A 20,112-nucleotide genomic window follows, 5' to 3' on the forward strand; every position below is an offset into this window, starting at 1 on the left:
TGTCTGCACAGCAGCTGACCTTGAAATGCTGTGAACATCACATGAATCGGTCCCAAAGGATCAGGAGACGGTACAAAACATGGCATCTATCAGCACCCTGCCATCTCATCCATATCCAAGTAATAGGAAGCCACATATGGCAGTTAGTACATTTTAATAGGAGGCAAAGGTGCTAAGGTGCTGTCTCGGTGTTCAGTCTGATGCTTCTTTAGCAATGTTAATGGAACATTGCTAAAGCTATTTCTAGGGGGCGGGAGAAAAACCTTTGATTTGGGAAACTCTCCTTCATCCAAAAATGCTTATCCACCCGTACTCCTAGTTGTAAAACTAATTTCAGAACCAGTTTCCCATGCATTGGTCTCAAGTTGGTTGACTTACTTGCTGGAGGTATTCTAAAGGGCATGGATAGGAAGCAGTGCAGGTGTCTGTAGAGATGTGCAGACTGCAGGAGCCGGGAGCACTGCTCAGGTGACCCTGAGGACACAGATAAACTTCCAAGTGCTTCAATGACCTTCTAAAAGGATGCACAAGAACCAGCTGTCTGCAAGGAATAGAAATCCTTCCATTCTCTACTATCCTGTCAGAGCTGAAGAAGCTTCTTGGATGAGAAGCGAAACATCTTCAAAAGGAAAAAAAACAAGAAAGTCCAGTTGCCTCCTGGAAAAGCACCTTTGGGAGAAGCAGTGCAGATGTCGCGTGAGGAGATGTCTTTAAAATGAGGGTGGTGGTGATAATATACATTTGGAGCAGAGGTGGTATTCAGCCGGTTCAGAATAGTTTGCCTGAACCAGTAGCGGAAATCGCGGGGGGGGGGGGCACCCACCCATCCACCCTCCTGCCCCACCTCTATGCCATCCTATTTAGGTACGTTTTTGAGGCTAGGTGCATGCGCAGAAGGCATGTGCGCAAGCAAAGTGCATGCGTGGAAGGCCAGGCACGTGCGCAGAAGGCAGGCTCATGCGCTAGGCAAAAATGCACGGGGGGGACAAACCGGTAGTAACATAAAGTGAAACCCACTGCTGATTTGGAGTAAGGATTCAAGTCTTCCAAATTCTTCAACTGCCTTCTATGCAGGGGTGAAACACTCCTGGTTCGGACCGGATTGCCTGATCCAGTAGCGATGGCGGCATGTGGTTCGGAGAACCGGTAGCAAAAATCCTGCCCCCCCCCCATGCCCAGCTCAGCCGCGCGATCATCAGAGGCTTTTTTTTTTTAACTTTTAAAGGCATTTTTTCTACAACCTCTTCAACCGAAAAAATGCTTTTAAAAGTAAAAAAAAAAAAAGCCTCTGATGATCGCGCGGCTCAGCTGGGATCGTCAGAACCTTTTAAAAGCATTTTTTCTACAACCTCTTTGGCCGAAGAGGTTGTAGAAAAATGCTTTTAAAAGACTCTGATGATCCCAGCTGAGTTGCCTGATCGTCAGAGCCTTTTAAAAACATTTTGTAAACAACCTCTTCGGCCAAAGAGGTTATAGAAAAAATGCTTTTAAAAGTAAAAAAAAAAAAAAAAGTTGGCCACACCCACCCAGTCACACTACCTCCACCCCCCACCAGGCAACGCCCACAGAATCCGTAGTAACAAATTTTACATTTCACCACTGCTTCTATGGTTATTATCTTCACAAGAACTTTGTCAGGAAAACCCATATGATGATTTGCTTTTCTCTCGAGGAGGAAGCCTCTTTTAATTTCATGGCTGCAGACATTGTCTGCAATGATCTTGGAGCCCAAGAAAATAAACTCTGTCACTGCTTCCATGTTTGACAAGGGGGCTAGAAGCTACGTCTTGTGAAGAGAGATAAAAGGAACTGGCAGTATGTAGCTATGGGAGGAGAAGACAAGAAACATGATAGCGTTTTTCAAATACGTGAAGGATATCGTCCAGAAAAATATATATATATCAAGACCTGTTCTCTATTTTCCTACAGAATAGGATAAATTATAATGGCTTGAAGAGATTTCAGTTCAATGTTAGGAAGAACATTGTTCTAACTGTACAGTGAGAACAGTTTGACCACAAAAACAATTATCCAGGGAGGTTATGACAAAAGGTAACAAAACATTCTACCTACAAATATGGGCAAGATTTGTTCATAGCCAGCCACAAAATACATGCAACAAGAGACAGGATACTAACATGTTTATATCAGACTACAGATACAGATTAACAGAGTTGGAAGGGATCTTGTAGGTCATCTAGTCCAACCCCCCACCCAAGCAGACCCTACACCATTTTTGACAGATGGCACTCCACTCTCTTCTTGAAAGCTTCCAGCAATGAAGCTCCCACAAGCTCTGAAGCCAAGCTGTTCCATTGGTTGATTGTTCTCATTGTCAGAAAGTTCCTCCTCATTTCTAGGTTGAATCTCTTCTTGGTCAGTTTCCATCCATTATTCCTTGTATGGCCTTTGGATGCTTTGGAAAATAGCTTGACCCCTTCCTTTCTGTGGCAGCCCCTCAAATATTGGAACACTGCTATCATGTCTCCCCTGGTCCTCCTCTTCACTAGACTAGCCATGCCCAGTTCCTGCAACCTTTCATTGTATGTTTTAGCCTCCAGTCCCCTAATTTTTTATAATATATAGTATCAGAAATATATTATATTGCTACTGTCCCCACTGCTAAGTTGAACTGCTTTTAAGCGATCCTTGGTTTGATAGAAGTCTAGGCTAGATTGAAATTTGCTGTCCCTGATGGCAATCTGATCACATCTCTATTGCTTTTGAACTTGATTTCTCTTCAACCTGACAGACTGTCCATGCTATGAGGCTATAATACTTTCATGTCAGGAAAGCTGAGGACAATTTAAGCTTGTCTCAGTCATGAGTTGAGGCTTGGGATGAAAGCAATATCATGGAGACGCAACAGAAAAGATTGTTGCTAGGTCTTGTCTAGCACTTGGTTAGGTTCAAGTCAGTGGTGAAATCCAATTTTTTTTACTACCGGTTCTGTGGGCGTGGCTTGGTGGACGTGGTATGGCTTGGTGGGCATGGCTTGGTGGGCATGGCAGGGGAAGGATACTGCAAAATCTCCATTCCCACCCCACTCCAGGGGAAGGATACTGCAAAAATCCCCATTCCCTCCCCACTCCTGGGGAAAGGATATTGCAAAATCTCCATTCCCACCCCACTCTGGGGCCAGCCAGAGGGGATATTTGCCAGTTCTCCAAACTACTCAAAATTTCCACTGCCAGTTTTCCAGAACCTGTCAGAACCTGCTGGATTTCACCCCTGGTTCAAGTGCAGAAAAGGTTTGTAACTGTGAATCATTGATTAGAAATCAACACCTATCTAGACATGTAGATGTAGATAATAGTGTCTGTATTTATTTACTTAACCCTCTTAAGTTTGACTCTCAGTTACCTTGTCACATATTTTTCAGAAAACAATAGCTAATGACAACAGCAAAATAGGTATTGCAGGATTCAATCTGGGTTGTTCACCAGGACCAGAGGTTTAATCTTCTGAGCTTTTAGACTTGTGCTGGAGCCCATCCTCAAGGAACCTCTCTCTAGCAGAGTGTGATTCAATCTTATTTCTCTCTAGTCTGCTAGAGAGAAGTTCCCTAAGGATGGGCTACCAGCAGGACTCCAAAAGCTCAGAAGACAAAACCTCTGGTCCTGGTGACCGACCCAGATTGGATCCTGCAACTTTATCCGGGGACTTCCAAAGGTGCTTTTTTCCTCCTTTCTTTCAAGAGGCAACTGGACTTTCTGTCAATCCAGAAAGTTCCAAGAACAGTTCCTAGAAGGCTTCACACCCATCAGGTGATCCTGATGACACAGATAAATCTTCTGGTGACCTTAATGACGCACTAAAAGACTGCAAATGACCAGCTGTCTGCAAGAAATATAAATCCTTCCATTCCCCACCATCCAGTCAGAGCTGAAGAAGCGTCTTGGATGAGAAGTGAAATGTCTTCACAGAAAAACCAGAAAGTCCAGTTGCCTCTTGAAAAAAAAGCACCTTTGGGACAACCACGACCTGGATGACTCTCCATAAACATTTATCTTTGGACACGTATATTGGCCCGCATTTGTAAAAATATTTATTCTTTCTTATTCAAGCACTAGGATAGAAAATGTTCCAGTTAGCCGGTGCAAAATGCTTGAGGTGGCACCTATTTTAATGTTTTGTGTTTCTTTGTGGCTGAAGTCAACCTTTAGTTATCTCCTTCACTACTCACCAAATATTACAACAGGAATGCACACAAAAACACTCCTGCAGCCATTTTTGATTGCTTTTTTTCCCTCTATTGGACTAAACAGCCAGGTTCTCAAAATAACTGAGGTCAAAAAGGTAGCAGTTTCTGAAGCCATTAGAGCAGAGTGCCTCTATGACCTGGAAAATGAATCCATTGCCAGATGCTTCCAGTATCAAAGGTTATAGCAGAATTTATATTTCTTCGTAAACATTTATCCATTCCTGGCTCAGGTGGTTTGCACAAATATTATATCTTTCTATATTAACTGTTCAAACACTCCATACCAATGTTTTCTTTCCTTCCTTTCCATTTTCTTTGTTATCCCAATCCTTTTATGATTATCTTCATAGGAACTCAAAGTTCTAAAAGATGGGGTGAATATATTAGTATCTGCCTTTCAATATTGGCTTTCAGGATGGTGGTTTGACTCATAAGCTTTTAGGATGGAAGGCAGGAACATAACTGCAGTTAAGTACTGTTAAGCCCAGTATTTATTTTAAAGATGGTGGATTATGAATGAACTGAACGGTATGTTTTTTCTTACATAGTTTTTGTTTCAGACAAGTTTATGTCCTTACCTTTTATTTTCTATGTGCATCTATCTATCTATCTATCTATCTTCTATCTATCTATCTATCTATCTATTTATCTATCTATCTATCTATCATCTATCTATCTATCTATCTATCTATCTATCTATCTATCTATCTATCATCATCTCTCATCTCAGAATAACAGAATTGGAATGTCTTCCAGTCCAATCCCTTGCTCAAGCAGGAGACCCTATACCTGTGATGGCGAACCTATGGCACGCATGCCACAGGTGGCACGCGGAGCCATATCTATGGGCACATGAGTGTTGCCCTAACTCAGCTCCAGCGTGCATGTCTGCGCTGAGTTTTGGGCTGTCTGGCTCACCGGAAGTCAGGAAACGGTCTGTTTCTGGCCTCCGGAGGCCTCTGGGGGAGGTTGGGAAAGGCTGTTTTCGCCCTCCCCAGGCTCTAAGAAAGCCTCTAGAGCCTGAGGAGGGCGAAAAAACGGGCCTACCGGGCCCACTGTGCCATCACGTGCTGAGAGCGGGGGTTGCATGGGGGGGGGGGGGTCTGTATGCATGCATGGCAGGTGGGGCACATTGAATTATGGGTGTGGGCACGCATGTGTGCAACCCCCCCTGCGCTTTTGGCACATGACGGCCAAAAGGTTAGCCATCACTGCCCTATACCATTCCAGACAAGTGGCTGTCCAGTCTCTTCTTTAAAGCCTCCAGTGATGGAGCACCCACAACTTCTGAAGGCAAGCCATTCCATTGGTTAATTATTCTTACTGTTAGGAAATTTCTCCTTCATTGTAGGTCACTTCTCTCCTTGATAGTTTCCATCCATTGTTTCTTGTATTACCTCCTAGTGCTTTGAAAAATAGGTTGACCCCCCCCTTCTTTATGATAGCCTCTCAAATATTAGAATATTGCTATCCTGTCACCCCATTTCTCCTTTTTACTATTTATTTATTTATTTATTTTATTCAATTTGTATACTGCCCTTCTCCTAGTGGACTCAGGGCGGTGCACAGCCAGAACTAAAACACATACCAATACAAAATTTAAAATTATTAAAAGAATTACATAACTTTGGCCCAAATTTAAAACAATTCAAATTAAAACCCGTTGACAATTTAAAAAGCTAAAAAACTAAAAAAGACTAAAGAAGTGGGGGGGTTCATGCCAGCCCTGCTTGATGGAAAAGAAAAGTTTTCAGGGCACAGCGAAAGACCCGGAGATCCGATATCCTTCGTATCTCCGGGGGCAAATCGTTCCAGAGGGCAGGAACTGCCACAGAGAAGGCCCTCCCGCTGGGGGTCGCCAGCCGACATTGCCTGGCTGACGGCACCCTGAGGAGTCTTATTACGGCTTTATAAAGTGTTCTCTCTCTCTCTCATCTCTCTCTCTCTCTTCTATCTATCTATCTGGTCTAAAGAATTGCCTCCTTATTTTTCTTTTTGCATAATCATTCCAATTCAGATTATTGGCTCATTTTATCCACCCTGGTCCACTGTGACTGATAGGTCTTAGGCAAACATCTGTAGATCTTCTTTAAGTGGAGACGCTGCAGGTTGAACATGAAATCTGATAATTACACATATTCTTTCATATAGCTCATGCTTTGCTGCAGAAAATTCCAAATTCAATCTTAATCATTTCCCATAGGCCTGTCAGAGAGTAGATACTAAGACTTAAATTCAGAATCATATATTTCTCCCCATTAGGGAGAGGAAAATAGCTAAAGATTTTTATAGGAAAAAAAAAGAGAAACAAATGAAACCAATTAATCCCCCCCCCCACACACACATCCACCTTCCTAAATTAATAATAGCAAGTTTAAGAAGGTGGATTTAAATTGTTTTCCACATAAAAGGGATGACTCATAAAGAATTACATGCAATGTGAAGATTGGTCTTTACCCTTTTATGCTCAATATTGCAAAAACTTTGCGTTCATTCGGGACAAACATGTAAATAATAGATAAAATTAATAGAAAGCCAAAAGGTTGATTATTTGAACAGGAACGTTTTGGTTTCCTTCAAAATGCTGCTGCAGCTAAGAAACCCTATTAGGAATAGGAAATCCCTTAAGTGAGGGCTAATGCAATCAAGACATTGAAACATCTCAGATAGAATAATTTTGCTGTCACTGAGACCTATAAGCAGGATATGCAGCCCAATGTTATAATCCAAGAAGACTTTCAATCAACTCTTTAGCAATGGCATTAATTACTGTAAGCTCTTGACAGCCAATATCACTGACACGGAGGAGGAGGAATAAAAGAAGGTGGGGGGAAAAATCAATTTTTTTGGTAGACATTTTAAAAAAGTCACCCCAGAAGTTTCTTAAGAACATCAAGTACAGGTTGTCCTCGAGTTATGACCGCAACCAAGCCCAAACATTTATGTTGCTGAGTGAAACATTTGTTAAGTGAGCTTGCTTGCCCCATTTTATGTTTTTACTTGCCACAGTTGTCAAGTGATTCATTGCATTTGTTAAGTTAGTAACATGGTGGTTAAGTGAATCTGGATGTCAAGCTTCGTTGTTATCTCCAAATAAATGAATTTCCAAACGACCGATCTTTGAGGAAATTTTTCTCTTTATTGAGCATAACGAACTGACCCTGACTCAATGCGCAGTTAGCACTGAACTTTGCCCCCCCCCCAAAACCTCTCTTTCCGGTTCCCAATTCTCTGCGTCTCATTGGCCATCTTCCAAGTCTCATCCCATCTCCGTCAGTTCACAGGAATGTCCCCCCCCTTTTCCCATCTCCGTGGAGACAGTTCTTCAGGGGAATTAAGTAGGTGAAAGTTCAAGCCTCTCCTCTCCGTCCTTATGGCAGCTTGGAAGCTGACAGTGGATTTCTCACTGATTTGGCTTGTCAGAAGGTAGCAAAAGCTGATCACATGACCCTAGGACACCGCAGCCGTCATAAATAGGAACCAGTTGCCAAGCGTCTGAATTTTGATCGTGTGATTATGCAACGATCGTAAGTGTGAAAAACAGCCATAAGTCACCTTTTCTCAGTGCTTTGAACAGTCACTAAACGTAACCTTTCCCAGAAAGGTGGGTGGGTGGGAGACAGGAACAGATGGAGGCTTTGGATGTCTTTAAAATGATTTTAAAAGCCCAATTAACCATTGGTGAATATACAGGTCAAGCCAGCATGACAAATTCCATGAAATTAGCATCTTGTAGATTACATGAACTTCAAGGCAATGTCAATCTGTCCCACACCTATTCCTTTGGCTACAACCCAAGTCAGGAACAAAATTAATGTGCACTTTCTCAGAGTGTTATGTTTGGTTCAACATGAACCAAAGTTTTTCCAGTATCATTGATCCTTGTCTATTCTCGGGCTGTGTTCACACAATGTTCTTACTGACGGTTTGATGTGTTGTGAAAACCAGAAAACTGGCCGACTCAACAGCAGTTAGGTTAAGCGTGGAGAAGCACATTGTACCTCAAAGTCAAGATAAAAATCTCTTCTGGAAGGCAGAGTTTCCTGCTAAGGCATGTAAATCTGGCCAAATTTTTGATGATCTGGGATAGGAAGTTCATTCATTGTCAGCCATTCACTGAACCTGAACAGATTTAGGTCTGACTCACAATGCAGTGCGGCTTTGCAAAGTTGGACACCTCTGTCTCCATTCTTACATGAGAGAATGAACTCCTCCTCCAGTGAAAAACCAAGATTAAAGAGTGCATAAGGAGATTGTTCTCCCATTCATCCAATGTTTGCCTTGACTTTTTATATTGGATTACTAGAGGCTTGCCAGAAACTGCTTGATCAGAGCATCCAGTGTAACCAAAGTAGTGAGGTAAGGACCAGAACATTAGTAGACACAGCACACTAATATAATATATATCAGTGGTCACCAACTGGTGGTCCGCAGACCACTAGTGGTCCATGAGAAAATTTTGGTGGTCCACAGAAAAATTATTTGCATTTTTAATATTGCACTAAATCAGGGGTCCTCAAACTACGGCCCCTGGGATGGATACATGCAGTGAACGTTTCCGTTGCTTCAGAGAGTCTCCCCCTTAGGGGTCTTTTTGTGCAGGTCGGAGGGGGGCAGAAATTCCAAATTGGGGTCTGCTTCAGCCTCCTGGTGCGGGGCTTTGGGCAAAGGTTGGAGGGAAGTGCCACTGGTGGCGAAGAGCTGGAGGGCCTTGTTCCAGTGGGACAGCATCATGGCCTGGAACTGGCTGACCATCTCAGCCTGATGAGCCTCCAAGCACCGGTACCTGGCCTTGCACTCCTTCAGGTCTTCCCTCTGCTTGGAAAGCCTATGCTCATAGTCCTCAGTGAGGTACTTCTGCTGAGCCTCCTTCTCAGTCAGATCCAATCTGAACTGAGCCAGCTGTTTTGCCAACTTTCTTGTGGTGGCTGCTTAGTTCCAACAACTGCTTCCTGTTGAGACCCTAAGGAGCCAGGGCAGGCAGGTGAGGAGTGGCTGGGGGGAAGGGGCGAGTAAAGGCGGCCGAGGCACCCCTTGACGTGAGTGACATTAAGTTGGCCATGCCCACCCAGTCACATGACCATCTAGCCACGCCCACCCAGCCGGTCATTAAGCAGATCATATTAGTGGTCCACGGGATTTAAAATTATGAATTTAGTGGTTCCTGAGGTCCGAAAGGTTGGTGACCCCTGTTATATAGTATTCTTGCCTGTTAGGCAGTTCTAGAAAATAATGGCTCGCTGAGCTCCCTAACACAATTCAGAATTCTACACATTAATTCCAGGATCATCCTGAACAGATGGATCACCATATCCCCATTTTTCACATTCGGTGGTATAAACCACCTGCTATAAACAGGAGAACTGGCAATTGTCTATGGGTGATTTTTGAACATGTACGGTACATCTCACGTTATTGTAAAATCTGGGAAAGAAAGCCATTAGTTTCTGAACACATCAGTTGGGAAGAGAAGCATTAGTTCAGAAACATTAATTTTGGACAAATGTTTACAATTAGCATGTAGTTTCATTTCTAATTGAGTCAAATATGAGTGCACCATATCCAATCTTATCCAGAAAATAATAGAATATTATGCCGAAAGGGTAAACTAGGCTACAGAAGAATAGAATAAAGATTAAAACATTATATATATATTTTTTGCACAGTGCTTAGGTGTCTCTTTGTGTGTCCAAAATGGCTGCGTTCTATGGAAGGTATCCAAAACAACTGTAACTCACATTGGAAAGAAGCTTAGGATAAATCCATAGGTGTTACTGGTTATATACGTGCACAGGAGTGCAACCTCAGTATGTTGTGGTCATTGTTGTTGTTGCTATTAAAATCATCCTGTGTATGGCTTTATATAGAACACAAAATGACTAGTTTGTGATCCAAAATAATTTAAAACTGAAAACTTTATTGTAGAACAATAGGAAAAGGACAAGTTTCAACTGCAAATGCTTAGAGTTTGGTTACAGGCCGTGAGAATTAGGTGGGTTGCATGTAGGATTCAGAGGAAATGAGAAAGATGTGGCAGTAAGTGAGGAACACTGCCGTCCTTTGAAAAATCAAGAGATCTTTGTGTCAGAGTTTGTTGCAGCAATCACATCCAGAAAGCACACAGAGGTAACTGATGCAGCAAGATTCATTAACTTCTCTTTATATACATAATAACGCATATATACAATACCAAGAGTGGTTATTCCAATGTAGAGATGACAAGCAAACAACACAGGCAGAGGAGAGAAGTTTTTATTTATTTATTTATTTATTTATTTGATTTGATTTCTATACTGCCGAAGGACTCAGGGTGGTGCACAGCCAAACAATAAAATACATACATACAAAATTTAAAAGTGGAATTAAAATCAAATTAAATAGTTTTGGCCCAGACAAATTAAAACCCCAATCAATTTAAAACCTATTTTAAAATTTGAATATATAAAATACTAAAAAATTAAAAAATTAAAAATCTTTTATAAAAGAGGGAGAAAATTAGGCCAGGCCCGCCTGGTGAAATAAAAAGGTCTTTAAGACGCGGCGGAAGGTGCGCAGATCCGGGATCCTTCGTATCTCTGGGGGGAGCTCGTTCCAGATAGTTGGTGCCCCCACAGAGAAGGCTCTCCCCCTGGGGGTCGCCAGTCGGCATTGTTTGGATGACGGCACCCGGAGGAGCCCCTCTCTATGGGAGCGTACCGGCCGGTGGGAGGCTATTGGTGGTAGTAGGCGGTCCCGCAAGTACCCAGGTCCTGAGCCATGGAGCGCTTTAAAGGTGGTAACCAAAACCTTGAAGTGCACCCGGAAGACCACCGGGAGCCAGTGCAGCTCGCGCAGGAGGGGTGTTACATGGGAACGCCATGTCGCTCCCATTACCACCCGCGCAGCTGCACTCTGCGCCAGTTGGAGCCTCCGGGTGCTCCTCAAGGGGAGCCCCATGTAGAGAGCGTTACAATAGTCCAGGTGGGAGGTGACGAGGGCATGAGTGACTGTGCGTAAGGAGTCCCGATCCAGAAAGGGACGCAACTGGCAGATCAGGCGAACCTGATGAAAAATCCTCCCGGTCACGGCCGTCAAGTGCTCTTCTAAAGACAGCCGTGAATCCAGGAGGACGCCCAAGTTGTGCGCCCTCTCCGTGGTTTTAGTTTCAGTCAGCAGACTAGTTTTGGAGGTTAAGCTAAGCTACATCCAGACTCCTTGCTGTCTCCAGCAAATACTGTTTCAGTTTCCAAGCAATCCCCATTGTCTGAGCTAGTTACCATGTCTCTTCATTGGCTGATCTTGTTACCATGTCTCTGCCAGCCATGAACTCTCTGACACTTTGGCCAATTGAACATAATGGAGCTGGAAGTGCAGAAATCACAGGCAACGAAAAACAGCCATGAAACACAACTATGAAGGATTTTGAACAGAAAATGATGAAGTCTCTCTTGGATCGAAACAATAACAGAACAGCCAAGAGCTGACATTATTTAAAGAAGGCCATACCATCAGCAAAGTGGAAAGGCTAGTGATTTGGGAAGAGAGAAGCTGAGAGCTAATAGTTCTCAAGGCAGAAATGTCAGTTATGTCAACAATCAATAACCACTTTTAAGGCACACCACACAGGACAAAAATGTTCTTTTGAATATGGGAAAGAGAGAAGGAAGAAGACATAGGTTTAGCTCAATGGTTCCCAACGTGGGGCCACACCCCACAGGGGGACAATTTGATTTTTAATGGGGGCAATTGGAACCTTGTTTAAACCAAGTTAATGGTGTTTTAGGCTTCCTCCGCATGAATAGGATTCACTTTTTGAATAGTAAGAATTATATGTCACCGGGGGGGGGGGGGGGACATCAGGATTTTAGAGGTGCTCAGGTGGGGCATGGCCAAAGAAAGGTTGGGAACCACTGGTTGAAACCATCTCTCACTGACAGAAGGCAATCTAGTGTCTAATGTGATTCCAGTCTAATGTGATTTAATGTGATTGCAATGAAAATTGTCACTGTGCTGTGTCACATTGAATATCTGAGAGACATCGGTCAAGAGTTTGAGCCTGGGAATGTAGTTAAGGTTTGCAAAGTTAGAGACTGGAGATTTACAGCTGAGTCTTGGTCCAGAGATCCCGATAGCAGGAAGGGAGTGAAGATACCAAGAAGACCAGAGAAAGCTGAAGTTGTGGTGAGGTGAGAGATGATTGCCCTATGGAGGGCTCGAAAAGTCAGGATTGGTGGCCATGTCTGCAACTGAAGTCATCAGTTTGACTTGTTTTGATTCTTTTGCAGAAGTGTTTAAGTATACCGATCATTCATCAGACCTACATCTCTGTATTAAATGATGGGGAACACAAGTAAATGGGAATTATTGCTGCATGTATATTTCCTACTATTGTTCCAGCATGGCATAGGTGAAGGCTGCTGCTCATTTTCCAACAATAGGTATGAGAATCCTCCAAATGCCAGGCAGCTTCTATTTGTTTTATTCACTCAAGCCTCCAGGAATCTGGTCAGTTATTTTTTTTTCCTCTTTAGCCAGCACTTCTCAAGTCTGATCTTGATTAATGAGAGTCTCTTCTGAAGTCCGAGTATTTTCCTTCGATGGATGCAGTTGTGCTGAGCGAGCACAGAATCTGTGAACAAAATAGACCTTCTGACTTAAGGCTTCTCACACTGCGTCTCTGTGGATTTTCCTCAAAAGAAAATCCTTCAGAGCCAAGTCACGTTGTTAGTCAAGTCAGACTGTAGAAGAATTTTGGTCCCTGCAGGGGACAAAGCATGTTCACACTGGCAGGAAAAGGATGATGCTCCTTGTTCCAAGTGACACAATCGATGTGTTTCTGCCAACTGAGAGTGTAAGTTCTCTGTTAGCCACAGAGAGAGAACAAACTTGCAGTGACATTCAATGGGACGTGAGAAAAAAGTGATCTTTTCCTATGTGGTGAAATCATTGTAGACCCACTGAAATCAGGACAGGCCAACCATGTGAACAGGAGATCAAATGATACTTGACAGATGTTCTACCAAAGGCAGAATGCAAGTTCATAGCAATCAAACTGGACAATTACCTCACTGGCTTTTTATGATTTGCAATTTTATATATAGTAAAGAAGAGAAAACATAGTCCCACCCCCTCCACTCTTCAGTTATTGTTGGACTCCATACAGAGAGGGACAAAGTTCTGAAAATGTGGTCAAATCCATGGCATATATGTACAACAGCTCTTACCCCCAAAGAAGGAGAGTTGGGGAGATAAATGTTGTTGTTAGTTGCGAAGTTATGTCTGACCCATCGCGACCCCATGAACAATGTTCCTCCAGGCCTTCCTGTCCTCTACCATCCTCTGGAGTCCATTTAAGGTCACACCTACTGGTTCAGTGACTCCATCCAGCCACCTCATTTTCTGTCGACCCCTTCTTCTTTTGCCCTCAATCTTTCCCAGCATTAGGCTCTTCTCCAGTGAGTCCTTTCTTCTCATTAGGTAGCCAAAGTATTTGAGTTTCATCTTCAGGATCTGGCCTTCTAAAGAGCAGTCAGGGTTGATCTCCTCTACAACTGACAAGTTTGATTGCCTTGCAGTCCAAGGGACTCACAGGAGTCTTCTCTGGCACCATAGTTCAAAGGCCTCAATTCTTTGGCCCTCAGCCTTCCTTATGGTCCAACTTTCACAGCCATACATTGCAACTGGGAGACAAATAGAAGTGTAAAAGTTAGATCAAATAGGGGTCTTCAACTTTGGCTATTTTAAGACTTTTGTGGACTTCAACTTCCAGGATTTCTGGGAATTGAAGACAACAAGTCTTAAAGTAGCCAAGGTTGGAGATCCTTGAGGTAGAACATGTCTCTGTTCATTTTTTAATGTTCTGAAGGAATGTTAAAAGAGCCTTAGAATTCTTTTTTCTCTTCCTCTTTTAGTTAAAGAAGGAAGTTGCTCTGTCCTCTTTAAAGTGAGCCCATACCCCCACATCTCTCCTGAGGGGGGGGGGGAGAGAAGTAAAGTTAGCCTGTGATTATTTGATTAAAAAAAAAAAACCTAACTATTTTCCTCCTGTTGTAGCTGACTGACCTTGGCTCCATCATAGTCCATTTAAAATAAAGGCTTGCTTAATTAGCTCTTTTTTTAAAAAAAAGTTTTTTATTTTTTTACAAACATATGAAAAGTGTGGCACCTGAGTGTCATACATTCTAATACAAATAAAACTAGTAGAATTAATCATAGTTATTACATTCAATCTACTTATATATTTCTATTAATAATACACATTTATATTAAGTTGAAGTCTATCATTATCCAATTATTCCTTGTTCTCTCATTATTGTTTTTATATTTTTATATACAAGTGTATACACTGATATTCCCCCTTCTCTTATTTCTATCTCTTATTCTAACTTTTAATCACGTCACCCTTTATTAAAAAACATTTTCTTTCTATCCTGCCTAACTTCTAGTCATGTCACCTATCTAAAAAAAGAAAAGGAAGTGAGAGAAAAAGACAAGCAAATCAGAACAACAAGAAAAAGGAGAAATCATCTATCTGTCATTTCTTTTTTTCATGCACCATGGAAGTGTTTGTCATCACTGGCATTCTAATGTGTGGGAACTCAGTTTTTAATACACAAGCAAATAATTTTAGGCAATGAACCTACCCAATTGTGATACTGGACAGCTCAGTATTCAGGAAGGGCCTTATTCTGTGTGGTTCCTATGTTATAGGAAGTATTCGGCTCTTTCTATTATGATAAGCATCTTGTTGTGGTCTGCCAGCAGCCTGCGGAGCTGGCAGCAGAGTCGGACAGTGAAGAGGCTGGGGAGGACCATGGACCAGTCCTGGCGTCTGGGGAAGGCTCGGACGAGGGCTCTGCGTCAGAGGCAGTGAAAGGGCCATCTGGGAGGTACGTGATGCCTCCGGAGCCTCCAGAGTCGGACCTCAGCGAGGGAGAGGAACAGAGGGAGTTCCCAGTATGCGCATGCGCAGAGCTGCCAGAAGGCAAGAACAGCTAAAACAAAAGGGATGACTCGGGAATAGAGCTGGGAGATGATTGGCCGCTCCCATAAGACTTAAAAGAGGAGCAAAGGTACGTGGGCCTTTACAGGAAGCAACGTTTGTTCATTCGGTTCAGCTTAAAGCCTGAAGCTTTGTTTGATTCTGGACTCTGTGTGAATTGGGTCTTTGGCAGTGTGTCAAGGGAGATAAAGGTGGGTGATTATCCCAAAGGACTTCTCCCGAAGGACTTTTTACAATTGGGACTCATCTGTGAATGAACAGAATTCACAGCTGTGGCAATAAAAGAGGTTTTTGGGACTGTGTTTTAATGACTCGGGAAGCCTAGGTCAGAACAGTCATCTCTCTTTTATCAAGTTCTAACTGTTGTAGTGACTGATTTGCATTTTGATTTTCACTATTACTTTTTTGTTGTGTTTCATACTTGATATATTTTACTGTTATGAACTACTCTGAACAGTGGAATAAACAGAAGGATGGCATCTCAATTTAATAATTGATATCCAGAAATCCAGATGGCCCCAATTCTGCTGGCCTTTCGTAAGGCACCAAAGTATACTGGTGGATTGGTTTATGGTTGCTCAATTGTTTTGTTGATTGTAGGACAGAATGGTCTTTTTGGACCTCAGGCACATGATCTACTGGTCAACTGTGGATTAAATTTCATCTTAATTGATTTGCTCGGTTGTTTTCTAGTTTCAATTTCTCATTCACTACCCAGAGTGACAATAGTGAAATGGGAAGCCAGATAAATTGTTCAAACAGGCAAATGAAAATAAATAAATAAATAGAAATAACTTGAATTATTTCTAATCCAAATAATTAGGACCCTGGATTTAGTAGCCTAATGAGGATAAACCTCACTTCCCAGATTTTTTTTTAAAAAATAGCATTAATATGATTTCACTTATTTCAAAACTTGGTAAGCTAGCAACATTGGAAGACTGAGATGCACCCTGCACCTAATGTTTGCCTTAGCACAATGTCTAAATCAGGGGTGTCAAACTCACATTGTCATGGCGGCATCATGTGACGTATCGCAACTTTTTTCCCATTCGCTAAACTGGCCGTGGGTGTGGCTAGCGCATGACACATTCAGCCCACGGGCCACGAGTTTGACACGCCTCATCTAAATTTTGTGCTGTGAAGTGGTAGTTCTTGCAAACATTCAAACATGGGGATCAATCAAAACTTTGGATGCTCTACTATATTTATTACAGTTTGAGCTCCCCTGTTCTGCAATCAAATTACGCACTAGATCCAGAGGCATACTAGGGAGGCAAGGAAGGGGTCAAGGGAGGTCACATAATTGTGCATATGACACAAATTGTGCCATTTACATCAATTATGCATGAATTATGCAGATTACATAATTACATAATTTACATCTATTTTGGCATCACATTCAGATCACATTTATGAAATGGTGCCCTGATGCAGCTGACATCCCTGTAGCTCATATCAGATACTTGTCATGATTTCTGTCCTATCAGTTTATGGTCTTCTTGAATTTATATTACCTTAGAAAATGTTAGGGAAAAAGTTGCTAGAAGAGAAATGACATAGAACTATATATGGCCTTCCCTTTTCCCTCCCTCCCTGACATTTCATTCTGAATAGGATAGGATAGGATAGGATAGGATAGGATAGGATAGGATAGGATTCGATTCGATTCGATTCGAATAGAATAGAATAGAATAGAATAGAATAGAATAGAATAGAATAGAATAGAATAGAATAGAATAGAATAGAATAACAGAGTTGGAAGGGACCTTAGAGGTCTTCTAGACCAACCCCCTGCTTAGGCAGGAAACCCTAAACCATTTCAGACAAAAGGTTATCCAATCTCTTCTTAAAAACTTCCAGTGTTGGAGCACCCACAACTTCTGCAGGCAAGTTGTTCCACTTATATTGTCAGGAAATTTCTCTTTAGTTCTAGGTTGCTTCTCTCCTTGGTTACTTTCCACCCATTGCTTCTTGTCCTGCCCTCAGGTGCTTTGGAGAGTAGCTTGACTCCCTCTTCTTTGTGGCAACCCCTGAGATACTGGAAGGACTGCTACCACGTCCTTCTTTTCATCAAACTAGACATACCCAATTCCAGCAACCGTTCTTTATATGTTTTAGCCTCCAGTCACCAGTTATCCTGTGAGGCCAATTATGCCGAGGAATAAAATGTAGGTTCACAGATTGTACTAAATGAAAACATAGGTTCAAATGAAATCATGGTCTAGCATGCAGGAAGAACTTAGACAGCTTCATAAAGCAAGGCAAGGGGGGAAAAAGGCATGGCTTCCTTTAAATAAAAAAAAGCACCAATATTGATTTGCAAACTCATAAAGTAGGCCACAAGAGCACAGTTCTGTTATCCATTTCTTAAAACTGGATAAGAGATACTTCTCTTCCATGCCTGAAGCTAGGAACCATTCTGAAATATAAGAGTGATTAAATGCTAACACAGACAGCTGTAGAGAGAGAGATACAGAGAGAGTTACACAGAATGTTGTCAAGAGGTTTTGGAAACAAGAAGGACCAAGCTCAGACCCATGGAGAAAGCTGCAGAAATGGAAATTCTGCCCAGTGACAGGAAAGGATGGGGTACCAAAGAAGAAGCAGATATAGATAGATAGATAGATAGATAGATAGATAGATAGATAGGGCACGATGGCTCAGTGGCTAAGATGCTGAGCTTGTCAATCGAAAGGTTGGCAGTTCAACGGTTCTAATCCCTAATGCCGCATTACAGGGTGAGCTCCCGTTACTTGTCCCAGCTTCTGCCAACCTAGCAGTTCGAAAGCACATAAAAATGCTAGTAGAAAAATAGGGACCACCTTTGATGGGAAGGTAACAGCGTTCCATGCACCTTTGGCATTTAGTCATGCCGGCCACATGACCACAGAGACGTCTTCAGACAGTGCTGGCTCTTTGGCTTTGAAACGAAGAGCACCGCCCCCTAGAGTCAGGAACGACTAGCACATATATGCAAGGGGAACCTGTACCTATACCTATACCTATACCTATACCTATATCTATACATACATACAAACAAAACAGGACTAAAAGGCAATTCTAAGTAACAATCAAAACGGAATTGTAATTGCTTTCAAGTGAAAGAATGCACCTTCCAGCCAATGCCAAATGGTAGGAACAAGTGCAATTTGTTCAGTTATAAGGAACCCTTCGGCATCTTTGAAACTTCAGGAAGTTTATAATGGCCTATGATTTTGCAAGGAAGCAACTGAGTTGGCCATCTTTCAAGGGCAAAACTTTTGAGGGCTGCCCAGAATTTGTTGCTTTCATCAGAAGGATAAAAATACCAGTAGTATGCCTGTATCACGTTGCAAGTTCCAGCTTACATTTGTGCAATGATTCGTGTTGAAAAGGGCTTGAGCTGCAATCCCTGAACAGGTATTTTTTGTCATGCTGACCCTCTTCCCTCTCTGAAGGCCACCAGGCTAGTCCCCTTCCTTCACCTGACCAGAAACAGGCAGAAAAGGAAAATTATCCACACTAGGCAGCTGCCAGTCATAAAAATGTTACTGTATTTATTGGTATCTGATGGGTGCTCTGTTTCTGAAAGAAAGAAAAAAAAAAATGATGTAATCCCAAACCCATTTGTCTTCCCTGTAAAGTGTGACATTGCATCCCTTTTTGAATCACTAATGGGGCTCACAATTTTGTGTGATAGCCAGGTCAACATTTATGAAATTCTTCATTTCCCTTGGTGTAGCCTGAAAAGCTTGTGTTTGTATGTGTGTGGATATTTGCTCACCCATATATGTATGAGTGTGTGTATACTCACAAACATATGTGATTGTGCATCTGTTTGTTACATTTATAACATTTCTCCGATACTATATTATAAATTATGGATGGCACAAATTGTATTAAGTAAATAATGAATCAATAATTTCAGGTATCTAGGCACAAGTTTAAATGCTCCTGAGCCAATATGAGCCCTCAAGAGAAACAAAGCATATTCTTATTCTCTGTTTAACCACTTAAAGAATTTAACTGTTAGACCATCTCAGTGCAGAATGGGACAACTTGTCACAGCCAACTTGCCATAGCCAACTTGCCATGGCCAACTCACTGCAGCCAACTCTCTATGGTCAACTTGCTGCTGGACAATTTAACAATTCTATTTAATTATTTAAAATAAATAAAAATATTTTAATTTTTGCCATTCATATCTCATTCTGTCCCTCCTTTTGCATTCTTTCTTTAATTCTGTTCAACCATTTCTTTGATATTAGTGTAACTCTTGTCCTACAGTGAGTTGTCCTGTGGCAAGTTGGCCATGGAGAATTGGCCATGGAGAGTTGTCCTGTGGCAAGTTGACCAAGGCGAGTTGGCCATAGAGAATTGGCCATGGAGAGTTGGCCATGGAGAGTTGGCCATGGCAAATTGTTTTTTATTTATTTATTTATTTATTTATTTATTTATTTATTTATTTATTTATTTATTTATTTATTTATTATTTGTATTTCTATGCCGCCCACTCTCCGAGGACTCACACCAAAGACAGTATACTAAATAGCATATTGCTCCCAACAATCTGGGTCCTCATTTTACCCACCTTGGAAGGATGGAAGGCTGAGTCAACCTTGAGCCGGTGAGATTTGATCTGCTGATCTGCTGAACTAGCAGTCAGCTGAAGTAGCTGCAGTACAGCACTCTAACCACTGCGCCACCTCGGCTCATTTTAGCATACCACTGTCATAGACAGTGGTGGGCTGCAACTGGTTTAACAACTGGTTTTGTGAGTGCGCGCTTTGCACATGCATGCACACTTTGCGCACGCACCTAACGTGCTTGCACGTAGCATTAAAAATACAGCAATTTGAAGTTCAGCTGCTTACCTTCTAAGGCAGCCCTGGTCAGTAGAACAGCAGAGGCACAGAAATCAGCTGTGCCGTGCAGAGAAGGAAAT

The sequence above is a fragment of the Pituophis catenifer genome, unplaced genomic scaffold (assembly GCF_029215685.1).
Source record: "Pituophis catenifer annectens isolate HBS135680 unplaced genomic scaffold, rPitCat1.0.hap2 SCAF_3, whole genome shotgun sequence".
Classification (NCBI taxonomy): domain Eukaryota; kingdom Metazoa; phylum Chordata; class Lepidosauria; order Squamata; family Colubridae; genus Pituophis; species Pituophis catenifer.